The 13,966-nt window shown below is 38.8% G+C and overlaps 1 protein-coding gene across 2 annotated transcripts in view; it reads left to right on the plus strand.

Moving 5' to 3' along the window:
• PLXDC2 (plexin domain containing 2) overlaps nucleotides 1–13,966 on the plus strand; it is a 366,773-nt gene that overhangs the window by 759 nt on the left and 352,048 nt on the right. The window lies entirely within an intron of this gene.

Here is a 13,966-nt window from a genome sequence, read left to right on the forward strand (position 1 = left end):
TTGCTGCTGGGATGAACTAAGCGAGTGCGGGATGGGGGCTGTGGATGGGGACGTGATGTCAGCCGGGGATTATAGAGGTTTCCTCGGCTGGGGAATATTCCCAGTGTCCGCGCCTTTCTCCCCCGGGCGATCCCCACGCTAGCTCCCTTTCGCTGGCTGGGGCAGAGTGGGTGCTGGATGTGGGGCAGGGTAGGTGCGCCGGGGCGCACTGGAGCGTAGGTGGCGGCAGAGGTGGGGCGGCGCGCCTCTGGGGACAACACCTGGCCCCATTGTCCTCCCCTGGTCGGCTTAGCAAACAGGCCTGAACACGCCGGGGTTCCTCCGAGTGCCCTGACTTTGCCCCTGAGCGGAGCCCCGGCCTCCGCATCTTCCCAGTGGCTGCGCCTCCTGCTGCGGCGGCCGCTCCAGCCAGGTGCGCGTCCAGCTGGGAGCCGCGCCCCCGGGTGAGCGCGGAGCCCGCCTAGCCGCCCTCTGCCCGCCGCTGGCCGGCTGCTCTTGGCGAGGCGCTGCTGAGCCGGAGGTCCAGCCGTCTCCCCAGGACCTTGCCCACTGCCAGCCGGTGCCTGCTCCCCATTTCTGCCCCTCAGGAAGAAAGTGAAGAAACGGGCAGAGAGAGATTGAGAGAGACCATGTCAGAAATTTGTGAACTCGGATTTCGAGAAGAGGTGAAATGACCAAAACAAACAAACAAACAAACAAACGCTTGGAGGGAAAAGAAACAAACTTTCCGGTTAGGCGAATAAGGTTTTCTTTTAATTTTGAGGGGATGGGAAATAAAAAGTGATTCCTCAGAAAGTATGTGTGCGTGCCCAAATGTCAAACGTGAGAGCGGCAGATGGAAGGCTAGGGAGGGCACCTGGGGATTCCAGGTGAGGTGGATCTTGAAGGAGGTCTCCGAATGAAATTTTACCAAGCTGAGGCCTGGAAGACAGCCAAAACACTGTCTGTCCCTGGTGTAAATTCTTAGAGAAAGCACAGATTCTGACTCCGCTCCGATTCGTGATTGGGGAAGGGGGTGGGGGACGTGGGGGCAACATGATGACAACACTTTGAAAGCTGCGAATAAAACGCAAATTTCCTAGATGATTTGTCTTTGTCACATGTGATTGTCCTGCATACATGTACTTCGGTCTTTCTTGCCTAGGTATTATTTACATCAGTAAGATCATACCTTTTGTTTATTTCTGATATGTTTCATTGGTTAAAGAAAAAAAAAAAGACTTTTACTCCTTCGGGAAGCAACACATTTATTTTAAAAGGGGTAACTAATTTTCATGGGCGTATTCATGGGATAAATAAATTCCTTTAAGCATGTAAGCAATTTAGTTCATCCCAAAGGAGGTTAGAGTGGTGTGTGCCAAAATGCACCCCAAGTTGTTTATTTGAAAACTTTTTTGGCACTGGAAGTAAATAATGCATTTACAGAAAAAAGGTCAGCAAGTGTTTATTTTTTCTCAATACACATTTTTTTTTCATTCATAATATATTACTGAGAAAATATATACAATAAATTTACTATTCTAAGTTCTCAAACTGAGGGTCAAATTCACTGCACTCTAAAATTGGCTGGATCATTAAAAGGCTTTCCTTTGGGAAATATAAAATACCTAAATTTTTCAACATAAATGTGTAGGTATTATATACAAATCCAACATTTCTGGTGGAAAATTACTCTGGATACCTGTACATTTGTGGGATTGAGTGAAAAAGGAATAGTTTTAAATTTCTTGACAGTTTTTTTGGAAATTTATTACAAACTGAAGTAACTTCTTTTCTAGATATCTTTCTACCTATAGTTTTATGAAATAACCTTGGAATTAAATGGTTAGCCTACTGACTACATAAAATATTGCACTGCAATGGAAGAAAAAAATAATAGCTACCTTTGTAAAATAGTCTAGCTAAAAGTTCAACACCGTAAATTTAGAAAAGTCCAAAAGTCTTGAAATTTGGCATGTAGCAATCAGGGTTTTTATTACAGACATTTTGGCATGGGGGAAAATCTGATTTCATAACAGGGACATTTTATTATGCATTACTTTAGCCATGCTGCAGTTGATTTTATTGCCACCAGAGGGCAGAGAAACTGCTAATTTCTTCTATTCCCATTCTTGCCCAAATCTCTCAGATTAATGAGCCTCGATATTTTGTTTTTCCTATCTGCACTGTTTTTTGGTATTTAAGCTTTTCTAAATGAGTGGCAATTTACTATAATGAGATTTTTTTTTTCGTTTTCACTGAAATTAACTAAATATTCAGCCTCTTACATAAAAAGACCTACACTTTGAATACATTCTCATGGTATAATAAGTACAGTGGAGAAGACCATATGCCCTCTTTTGCATCATTGTTGGACAGTATTAAAAATTACTGTGGAATTCTCAAGAATATAGCTTTAAAATACCTCTCTTATTAAAAGTTCATTATCATATAATGAATTTTATTTTAGGATTGAATGTACTCTATGCATATCTGAAAAGTATTTGCTCATATAGTATATCTCAACGCCAATATTTAGAGAAAAAAAGCTTAGAATTATTCTAAATTTTATAAATCTCAAATCACCTCTGTATTATACATTTATTTTTATATCCTAAACTGATGGAAAAACAGTGTCAAAGGTGAAAGATGTATTAATGTCTTGAAAAAAATTCCAAAATTTAAATGAAAAAAGACCTAAAATATGTAGTTCGATTTTGGCCTGTTTCTTCGTCTTAAATTTGACTTAATGCAACAAGGAAATTCATTACCACTATATAGAGAACAAAAGTAGTTTAAGACCCGAGGGAATTTTCACTTTTATACTTTCTAATATTGCTGTGTTCTAGAAACAAGTAGTTTCGTTTTAGCAGAATATTTATTTCTGTTGTTTTTCCCGTTGGATATTTTTCTATTATTTTCTGCTTTCATTGGAGTTAAAAAACTTAGTCTGAATTAATGCTAATTTGTGGAGTTTATTATGAGAGTATCATTGCCGAGACATATTGTCACTAGTATAAATTTTCTAACTGTTTGCATGTATACCTAGAGCCAAAGACTTGGATCAGATAATTGGACACATGACAGTTATCACTTGTGACTGCATATGGAAATTTTAAAAATGCGAAAAGTGAATCTTTTCCTTTTAGAGAATAGGTAGAAGTAGAAACCTGAGGATTAGTTTGGACTGAGACATAAATGTGATCTAGGACATTTATGTGAGAGATACGGTTTTTAGTTCATGGATGTGTACATGGAGAGTTGGAATTATTATTATTAGGACAGTTTGTGCCTTTGTGAAATCTGGTCTTTAAAAACAGGTTCTTATCAAGAAGAATGTGCTTGAGTAAAGATAATAGAAGCTAATAGAAATCTGCTGCTCTAAACAGATTTCTCCTCTGTAGGAATTGTACTTTCATTGCACAGATATAAATAACGTGGATACTTTTTGTTAGTTTCACCTCAGGTTTTTGCTTTCTAAAAGATATCTCCTATAGTAGACACAATGTGTTTATAAAGATGAATGAATTGATCAACAGCTGTCATCATGAGGTCTAAAGTCTTGAGCCCTTTCCCTAAATTCTTGAGCCCTTTCCCTCCCACATTAAATACAGTCTCTTCACCATGACCTTCAAGACCCCGTGGTCTCAATCTCCTTCCCCACCTCTCTCTCCTCTGTGTGTTTTTAAACACTAACCAAATGTGGCTCTTTGATGCTCCTTGAGTACGTACCATGTGTTACTCTTTGAAATCCTTCCTGCTCTTTCTTCCCTAATCCATCTTCCTCCATCCATCTTCTACTTTTTCTTACAGGCGCATCCCAGGCGACACCCTTCACCGAAGGTGGTGATGTCTTAGAACCCACAGAGAACTCTGTGCCTTGTTTAAGGCCCTTGTTGGAACTCTGCTTGGTGTTGTAGGAGTATTTTTTCCTTTCCATTTCTGCATCTCTTTCGTATGTTCTCTGAGACCACACACGTTCTTGTGGTCAGGGTCTGTGTCATTCATTTCTGAACCCCCTGCGGCATCTACCACATAGCGGTGCAATAAATGGTTATTGAACTGGCTGACCGAGTGGAATTGTAGTTCAAGCTGGACTGTTGACTTGAATGTCACCTTGGGAGACTTTTTTCTACTTCTTACTCTATTTATGACTTTTTCCATCTATAAGTCGGAAATGAACACACAAACAGGCTTCACAGTTTGATAGTTTAAAATGAGAGAATAGGACCCGGAGGTCTGCGTAACTGTCACAATGCGTCTGGTGGATGATAGTTACCTTAAACCTCCCATTAATAGATAGAACTTTCAAAAAGTTCATTCCACCATTCTACTGTACTTCTGGTTTCTGAGCAAATTTTCACTCATGTTTTTAATCAAATACCTTAAAGTACAGTGTATGTGTGTGTATGGAAATATATATGTATGTATGCACACACATTGAAGTGGTGATGTTCTGGTTTTTTGTGGCAACAACACTATCAAATAGTTTTAGTTCTTTGTGAAATTACTTTTGAACTGAACTGTGCTTAGGCCTCGTGCCATTAACGCACACCGAAGGAGGCGCCATTAATGAACACCGAAGGAGGCTTTAAAAACGGTCTCATAAAACTAGCACAGTATCTGTTCCCTGAGTGGAGGGGCCGGGGGGCGGGGGGAAGAGAGGAGAGAGAAAGAGTGACTGATTTGTGTCTTAATAACAGAAATAACAGAATCAGTCGTCCTCCTCCTGAACTGATTTGTTTGTATTCTTTTGTGCCTCTGGACATTCTGAATAGTGACCACATGCATTACCTTTTAAAATTTGGTTTCTGGAAAGCTCACAGCACAATTACTGTACTGGCCTTCCTCCAACGAGTGTGTAAACCTTCGGGCTTGCATTTTGTATACTAGCTTGCCCGGGTCTTCATTTTGTCTTTCCTGCCCTCATTTATGTTTGCCCAGCTTTTCTCACTTAAAATCTTGTGTTTATGTAAGAGAAGAGATGGGAAGTAAGTAAGATGTATTTAGGGGTGGGAAATAAATAAATAGAAAGTAGTGACCATAGTACATAAAGTCATATGTTACTAAATTGCTTTTCAGTTTTCTTTTAATCTGACTAATTTTAGTCCTTTGCCTTTATTCTGAGCACATTTTCTCAAAGCTTTAATTATCTCTTTCTAGTACTCCACTCTGAGAGGGCTTTTTTTTTTTTTTTTCTTTACTAAGGTTTACACAGGATGTCTTCCCTCACTGTCCCCTAGACAACGATTCTGTTCAATTGAGGAAGTTACTGCAGAATGACAGACTAAGTAGTGATGCTTTTACTAAGATAGTTTGTTTCTCCCACTATTCATTGAGCCACATATTGCCTGGCCATGTTAACAAAATAATATACGAGGAAAGAACAGAGTATAAAATATTCTACGTTATGTTGCAACCAGACTCGGAACCCATTTCATGTTTGTTCTTTGGATTGTTTTTATTTTGCCCTCTTTAATTAAAAAGGTGGTGAGATATGGAATGATGGTGCAGATTGAGATATTTAAATAAAATTCGAGGTCTCGCCGGGGGCCTGTTTGGAATGAGTATAGCCTATTAAAGATTGGACATCTGAACATGGGGTCAGAAACTGTGTGACCTCCCTTGAAATCCAGACTTTTAATCCCTTCCTCCAGAGGCCATCCAAACAGATCTAAGCACCAGCAGCTCTTTTTTTCCCCCTGCAAATTAAAGTCGGCTGTCCTCACTGTTTCTGCTTCAGGCAGTTATAGTAGAGAGTGGCCGGTGATTTTGTCAAGAGAAGGTCATAAAGGCAAGAATGCAGAATGACTTTCATTTGACTTTTCTGGATTCTTATTAATTAGTTCCTCCCTCTTCCTCACCTGTCATTTTTCACTCATTAATTGGAAAGTTTCCCCAGAATCCATATTGCTCCAGGCCTTATCCTGTAGATAAGGTGCTTAGCTCATTGCGGCTTTGAGAATAGAGAGAGAATATGAAGTATTTTCCCTGTAGATAAACTTCATAAGAATTAGAAAATTTAGAAGTGAATTTTCTACATATTCCTTGGAGTGTTCCGTAATAGGAGAAGTCTAAATAAAGCCGCTATATTTTCTTGAAGCATGATGCTCGGTAAGTACACCCTGGTTTATTTAGATCAGGATAATATGGAATATTATTGAATATTCCATAATTATGGATATTGGAATATGGAATATTTAACATCCATTGATTTTGGAGGGTAGTAGAATTTTCTTCTGTGTGTGTGTATCTGTTGGAGGTGGTAGCTCCCAACTTTTTCTCTCTGAAACCATAATCTCAACATCCAATAAAATATTTATTTTCTTAAACCCTAAAGGGGGAGTAAGGTAGGCAGAATTTATCATTTTAGAACATGAAATTCACGAATAGTGATTTTCTAGATGCAGAATAATCTTGGTGCATTTCAGGTATAGCTCATGCTAAATCTATTACATATTATATATATTGGCTTAATTCTTTCCAAGATACAAACACAGACGGTAATTACCACAGACTCAATGACACTGATTATTTAACTGGTATATTTTTTCTTTTGTTTGGTCAAATGAGCCTACTGACCTTACTGCATGCATAGCTGAGAGCAAGTCCCATGTTATATCTGACTTCTTTTGGCTGTGAAGAATTATATCATCTGGTATTAGCTACTTTAATTCTGACTATTCAGTATTTACAAAGGTGTATAGGGAATATACACTTTTGAGTTTTTTTGTTTTTTTTTGGTAATTTAGCCATTTTTTTTTTAGAGAATCAACTTGTTCTTACTCCTATGTCACTAATTGCTAATTTGCTTGATATTTCGGATCTATTTTTGGAATTTTAATTGTCATTATTTTCAATTTGCTGTATTCCAGGAAACAAAAATTGAACCAAAAGACATGGCGCTGGCTGCGTATTTGTATTTTTGTTCTCGATTTGTTCTTGTTTGTTTGCAGTGGGGATAGAAAGGGTCATTTGTTTCTTTTTGTTACACAACAAAAATTTAGAGTATTTAACAGCTATCTGAAAATTCTGGATACCCTATAAAAATAAAATTGACTTGTAAGATTAAAAAATGCCTTTTCACATCTTAGTTTGAAAGCATTCTTGCTATATTACAAAGGTATTGCCTGACGTTTTATTTTCATATGCCTGTGTAAGATCATTGGCTATTATATATCCTGCATAATGTAAGTATATATCTGTTGTGATTTATAATTTAGATTTGAAAATTTTACATATTTTTAAAATGTTTATTTTATTCAAATCACATGAATATATTAAAGCCTTTTGTTTGACATGAAGTATGTATAAAAATATTTCCTGTGTCAAGCTATTATGGTAACACTTGGTAATATGGCAAGACTTGCAAAATACCAAAGAATGTGTCATGAAACAATTTTGGTTGACACTGAATTGTGTAAAAATTCACATCACTTGCTGTTTGTACACATGTATCACATGTACTCGTGTTAGTCCTACTTTCCCCACAATTGATTTATCCCACAATTGATTCATCCTACCTTCTATCAACGAAAATTCAGTGCTGTTTTGAACACCGGTACTATGTGTATCCTTGCATCTGTCTCTTTTTGTCCATATGCAGGAATTTTGCAACTTCTATTTAGAGGTAGAATTCATGAGTTACGGGGCTTATGAACGTTCTACTATAAAAGATAATTCCTGGGATAAGCCCTGCTAAGTCTTCTAAGATTAAGTACTTCAGACATAAAGGGGTCATCTGCTAATCATCCCAGTACAAATATCACATGGTCTTAAATTCCTTTAGCTTTATAATAAGTCTTTATATCAACCCGTCCTCCTTGTTCTTGATCTTCAGAAGTGTCCTGGCTATTCTAGAAAGCTCTTCGCTTTTCCACATCTACTTTAGAATAAACTTTTCAGATTTCGCTAAAATTTTTGAGGGACTTTTGATTGAAGTCACATTGAGTCTCGAGGTCATTCGGTAAAGATTTCAGTTTCCAAACCACTTGATAACGGTAATATTTCTTTCCGACAATGTCTAATAGCCAGAACGGGTGCCACGACGCTTGCTAACAAATTGTTAGCTGTGGCTGTTTGGCAGTTACCTTTCACCGTTTAAAAGATGTCCTTTGACCAAGGGCTATGGCTCTTTTACTGACGGCATCATAATTAACCACACGCCTAATTGTTTCTTAGGAAATACAAGAGGAGTCATTGGTTAGTTAAAATGAACAACTCAGCTAAGGGAAAGAATGGTCATTTCTAACCCCTCAGGGATTACCACAAATGAGGGGTGAGTCCCAGGCAAATCCCACATGGAAATGACAGCGTTTTTACAGTGTCCCTTCACCAGCACAGCAGTTCAAAGCAAGACTTTGAGCTTGTGGGAAATGGCCTGATGAGAATGGCAAAATCCCCTGGATTTCGGGTTCTCCTTAATGTTTGGCTCGTTAATATCAATTCTGTGGGAGCTGTGCATTAAAGAGAGTACACTGCAAATTGCTACCATTTAAATAGGTTTATGATTTGATTTTAGACTCTGGGCATTTATAAGTTAGTGGTTTACAATTTGCTTGATTTGAAAATCCCAACTTCACCTCCATCTCGGCACAGTTTATGACTGACTGTTGCTCTGAACTCATGCAGACTGCACTGGATATTTTTAAATCAGGAGTAAAAGGACAAGCCGGGCAGCTCGTTTTATTTCTTTGTTATTTAGCCTCCATTATCTTTTTAACATCTGTTGTTCATTTCAGATATTTTTAAAAAACAAGCATGATTCAAAGTCAGTTCTGCAGATGATCGTCTCGTCTGGACATTGCAAAAACAGTTTTTTTGCAGGAAGCCAGATTTGTGCAATCTCTGTTTTGTCAAGCTGTTTTTAGAGACATTCGTCAACGAGGCACAGCCAATAAGAAGCTGGTCTCCCTAAAACCACGAACTGATGTCTGCCTTCAGACAGCTTTTCTCCACCTTTGTCACTTCCCTTACCCTGGCTCAAGGGGGCCACCACCCTTTCCAGCTTAGTTCACTCCAGTAGCTTCCCACCTGGCCTCCAAAATTTTCCTGCTGGAATCCATTCTTCATTCCCCAGCCGGGAAGTTCCTTTTAAAATGCAAATGTGGGTGTTCCATTACTCTTGAAAATGCCTTCCTGTCTTCCTACTGCTCCTGACTTACCTCTCCAGGTTCAAATTCATCACTCCCTTTTTCCTGCTCCCCCCCATTTCCACCCTCTCTCCTTCCTGAAACCGCACTGGCCATTCACGCTTCTTGGATCACCCTGTCCTCCTCCTTTTGGCTATTTGTTCTTCAGGTCTTAGCTTCAACTCGATTTTTGGCATACGAAATCATTTCTTAGCGTTTTCTGCCAGCTCCAAGTCTGAGAAGAGCGCCTCGTCAAAGCGCCTCTACGTATCTTTGTCATATCACTGATCGTCGATAGTGCCATGAGTCCCGCCTGCACTTGTAATTAGTCATCAGCTGTCCAAGTTTAGGGCCCTATGTGACTGATCGTCATTACATCACTAGCTCCAAGTATAAGAAACCCTCTTTGAAAATTTGTCGAGCGAAGCAGTCTCGTTAGCGTTCTACTCGTATGATGGTATTTTATTTTTATAGAATTGTCACGCAGGCAGAGTTTTGTTTGAAGTTTGTACATACTTCGTAGGGCAAAATTTCAAAATCTTAATGTCTTTAACATGATGGCTCAGATTTAAATATCAATGACAAAAATATATAAACAGTTGGGTGACTTCAGAGTTAGGGAATTTGTCACATGCATGCACTTGTGAAGAATTTGTTTACAAATGATGGTTTAGGAATAATCAAGTCATTTGCAAAGCTAGAACAGAAAAAGGGATATGTTAATGATTTATAATGCAACAACTTGAACTGTCTGATGGAATATTAAAATTGGTTAATATCTGGGGGGAATTCCATAGTTAATTAACCATTGGTTTAATTAACCAATTAAAATTGCTTACTTCTCTGGAAAGATTTCCATACTTTAAAAAGACATATGGATAAACAATGAATTAGCAATCAGAGCTAGAACCATGAAATTTGTGTCAACCACTTTCTAGGTATCTCAAAGCTAAAGATGCAAACTGGGAAATATTCCCTGAGGTTAGATATTTTAAAAATTCCCAGATACAAATGATTCGGCAGCTTTTTAAACATTTTTTTTTTTTTCCAACAAGAATCTGAAAGGTCTCTCGATACTGCCCTCAGTGATGTGAGTTAACTCTTTTCAAGGTCTTAAATGTGGTCCAGTCGCTGAAGTTTTGGTCAGTATCCCCCATGTACTCATTCTCCAGGCAAATTGTTCTCCCCTTGTCTTTCTATTGTTTTCCTTGAATCATTCTCCGAAGTTCATTCTAATTCCATACTAATTTTATGGTGTGAACCTCTGATGTTTTTGTCTGACCAGTAACTCTGATGGCCTTCCTCTGGTATTGGCACTTTTGTCATCGTTATGGAATGTCCTCTCGCCCACTCTGTGGGGTTCTCTTGGGCCTTTTATCACAGCCTACTGCTTCCCCGACAGTTCAGCATGTGTCTGAAAGGGGGCCACTCACGATAACCCTTCGTCTTGGACCTCAGGCCAGTTAGTCCTTCCCTTAATGTCGCATGCATATTCTGGAAGAAGAAGCGTTTTTATTTATATTTATTGTTCTTCTAGGAGTTGCTGCATTTGGAAGGTATGAATGAGTCTGAAGCCATCTATGGGCCGTCTTAGACTTCTCAATAATATAACCAGAAAATTCCAGTTTCAAGCTGAAATTTGTTACTTGCTACTGCAAGAGTCTTGGAAAATACATAGAAGTTTTTGGTGATATTGCTATTTGAATAATTATTTGGTTGAGGACTATTTTCCCCATTACATTTTAAGCTCTGTGAGGGTTGGATCTATGTGTGGTTTCCTTTTTGTTTATTTTTTATTTCTGGTTTGTTTCTTGGCACTTTTAATAGTGCGTGGTATATAGAAGGCACTCAGTAAATGTTAAATAAAATTTCCTGCATAAGTTCATTGGTAGAGTGTCATTTTAGTGACCATTGACATAATTTAAATTTCCAACAGCAGGTGATATTCATCAGATGAGTCAAAAGTTGCGACTGTAATAGGTTCTTACTCTTGGTTTTCTTAAGTAATTTTTGTCCCCTTCTTATTAAATTTTCTTACCTGGGTCTTATTTTTCTAATCTTTCTTTTTGTTTAATTTTGTGTCTTCCTTTCATTTGCCCCACATTTTCTATAATTTTATTTTTCTTATGTGTATAGATAAACTTTCCAGACAATAGAAAGGAGAAAGCCTTAACTTTTTAATAGATGATGCATCGTAGCTTTTATTAGTCCATCAATCTGCACCCAGAATTAAGAGGCAAAAAAAAAAACAAAACCTGTTAAGCAGACAAAAGTTGATCCATCTCCAGTGTTTATGCATTTTATTTACTTAATACTTCTTATTGGGATCTTCCAGACCATTAAAACTTTAAAACAAAAATAGTAAAACTACACTTTAGACAGCACCCAGCACATAGTAGGTTTTCAGTTTGAACATTGTTGAGTTCCTTATTGAATAAAGGCCCACAAAGGTCTATTTTACTGCTAATAAAGACTCTGACTCATTCCTCCATCCATTCATCTATTCAATAAGTAATCAAGAATTTTAAAAAAATGGTTGGCTTAAATCATTGCCTTTATCAGGAGTAAAATGAGCTCTTATAGGTTAACTAGAAACCTAGCCATTCTATTGCATATCCTTTGTACGTGAGTTGGGGATTGCCATATGTGACACATTTATATGTGATATGTGCTTAAAATATGTGACATGTTCATGATATGATTTGAAATCCCTTTATAAAGTTCAGTTCGCCTGATTTTCAGGTTAGTTCAGCTGTTCATCCAACAGGATGAGTTTAGTTGGAAGATGTTTTTATTGTCAATTTAACTTCAGAATTCACTGTTTTAGAGGAAAATAAAGCATGGTTTCTATGCTTAACGGAATGTAATCTGCAGGGGAACATGGGCAGGGACATAGCATGTGTCTGGTGGGAGAACCAGGACAGGCATGAACACAATGCAGAGACACACCAGTGCTTGCGGGAGCAGCAGAGCGAGGTGGGGCTGGGAGGCCACGCTCTCTAGAGACAGCACTTGCCGTCTTATGGTTTTAAAGGATGCTTCCAGTGCCAGGTAGGCTTGGGTCCAAACCTTGGGCCTGCCATTTATGACTTGGATGCCCTCGCATGGAAATATTAACCCCTCAAAACCTCCATACGGGAATAAAATTACATATTTGCCCAATACTAATAACCGCTGTGAAAATTTTCTGTTCTCGGAAGGTTCGGTCGGGTTGCCACAGAAGTATTAGGAAGTAAGGAAGCAGTAAGTGGGGGAGGAATGTAAACAAGAGCAAAGCAGGGCCGAGCAAGGTGAGGAGCTTTTTGCAGAATAGTGAGCAGTCTGAGGAAACTTTCATGAATAATTTGAAATGTTAATTATTGAGGTAGCCATGTTTTAAACTGCCAGAGATCAAACCATATCATCTTCGGTTTAGTCATCCCGAGCAGTGGTACCGTGGTAGGTTTAGGAAGCGTTAAGGCCAGCCGACCCTTTTTGACGGTCACGTGAACACTAAATGGCACGCAGACTGAACCTCCAGCGGGCTTCGACTTGCATGACTGGGCCGTGGAATGCTAAGCGTTGCTCTTTTCCAGAATCCTCCCCCTCACTCAGCGACAGCCTCGGGCAAGATTTGGATTTGAGGAAACATTATTCCAATAAAACACGCATTAAAAGAACATGGAAAGAATTTATTTTTAACAAACTCATGTTGTGTAAAGTCAGATGAAGCTCCCAGAAAGAGTTTTCTTTTCTCTGCCTGAGCTGCAGACACGAAACAAAATTCTGCTGTGTTATCTACTTTGAAGCAAGAAAATAACACTTTGACCTCATTAATATACTTGCTTCTAGGGATAAATAAACTGACTTAAGAGATTACACAATTCCCTTGAGTGGCCAGTTAACATTCTGGAATGATGATGCTCTATTTATAAAGAGATCAAAACTCTACCTGTATCTTAATGAACTCAAAAAGGTAAATAATGTATATGTGAGAGCAACACAGCTAGCCGTTTTAAGATTTCATCAGTGAATGGAAGATAAGAAATGTCAAAATAAGAAATAAATTAAGTCTTTAAAAATCCAGAGTTTTGAGCATTTCATATTTAGCATTTTTTCCAGAACTATACGGAGGCCTTTGCTATTTTCGTCAAGGCCAGCCTTATATACGGGCAGTGGACGTGAGTGCATTCATGGTATTATTTGAGAGTCATGGAACAACTCCTTGTTCCCAAGACTGATAAAGGTCTCACCTACCATAGACATATTTTGAACTCTCTGAAGGTGGTAGCTGGCCGATGACAGATATTTGTCAGCTGAATGACACCTAGATAGGTCGCTTAGAAAGGTCCCTCTAGTATTGGTATGGAAAGCAGATAGAAAAGGGCAGACCTGGATATAGAGCAGATTTAGGAATGACTGGGTTAATAAGGATGAAAAGTGATAAAGCCTTCCAATTAGGGGAGAAAGTCTGAGACAGTTCCCTAGTTCCCAGGCGCTTTAGAGAATAGAAAGCTTTACACGTGTTGAGTATCAAGATGCTTATGGACCGTCCCAGTGAAGATAGCAGCGCCATCTTGGATGGATGGTCTTGGATGACACTGAGATGCGCAGTCATCAGGTGGTCTTGGATGACACTGAGATGCGCAGTCATCAGTGTATAAGTGGTAGAAACCAGCCAAGAAATATGAAAAATAGAGGAGAGCAGAGAGGGTCAAGGTCAGAGCCCTAGAGAAGTGGTCTGGGAAGGGTGAAGGGAAGAGGACATGGGAGGAAGAACAAGGAGGAACAACGTGGAAAATGAGGCAGTTCTGTAGGAGGAAGAGCAGATCATGAGATAAGACAAGGAAGGGCCATCTGGGAATTTTGAAAGAGTG

Source organism: Pteropus alecto, unplaced genomic scaffold (assembly GCF_000325575.1).
Source record: "Pteropus alecto unplaced genomic scaffold, ASM32557v1 scaffold11, whole genome shotgun sequence".
In the NCBI taxonomy this organism is placed as follows: domain Eukaryota; kingdom Metazoa; phylum Chordata; class Mammalia; order Chiroptera; family Pteropodidae; genus Pteropus; species Pteropus alecto.